The sequence below is a fragment of the Gekko japonicus genome, unplaced genomic scaffold (genome assembly GCF_001447785.1).
Source record: "Gekko japonicus isolate JY-2015 unplaced genomic scaffold, Gekko_japonicus_V1.1 scaffold2531, whole genome shotgun sequence".
Classification (NCBI taxonomy): domain Eukaryota; kingdom Metazoa; phylum Chordata; class Lepidosauria; order Squamata; family Gekkonidae; genus Gekko; species Gekko japonicus.
In genome coordinates this window covers 57,062-57,386 of record NW_015160298.1, presented here as the reverse complement: position 1 = coordinate 57,386, position 325 = coordinate 57,062, and positions in this window count along the sequence as shown.

Below are 325 nucleotides of genomic sequence, written 5' to 3'. Positions count from 1 at the left end.
TGGGAGGGCCAATGAACGTCTTGTTTCCTTCTGCAATGCCAGCCCCCCTTTGGGGGAGTTAAATCAGAGACAATGACACTCCAAGTTGGTCTGGTATTAGGCAAAAGGTCACACGGTGGTGCACTAGCTGTGGGCAGAGCTGGTGAGAAATTGTGCAGGTCAAAAGGTGAGCACAGGGAAACACTGCAGGGGGGGGGGGGATGTGACATTGACCCATCTGTGGAATGAATTTGAAGATCAGATCAGATTGGATGAATTGTGGATTTTTGTGCGTATACAAAGTGGAAACAATCTTCCAGTTTTCCAGGTTTTATTTTTGTTGCAC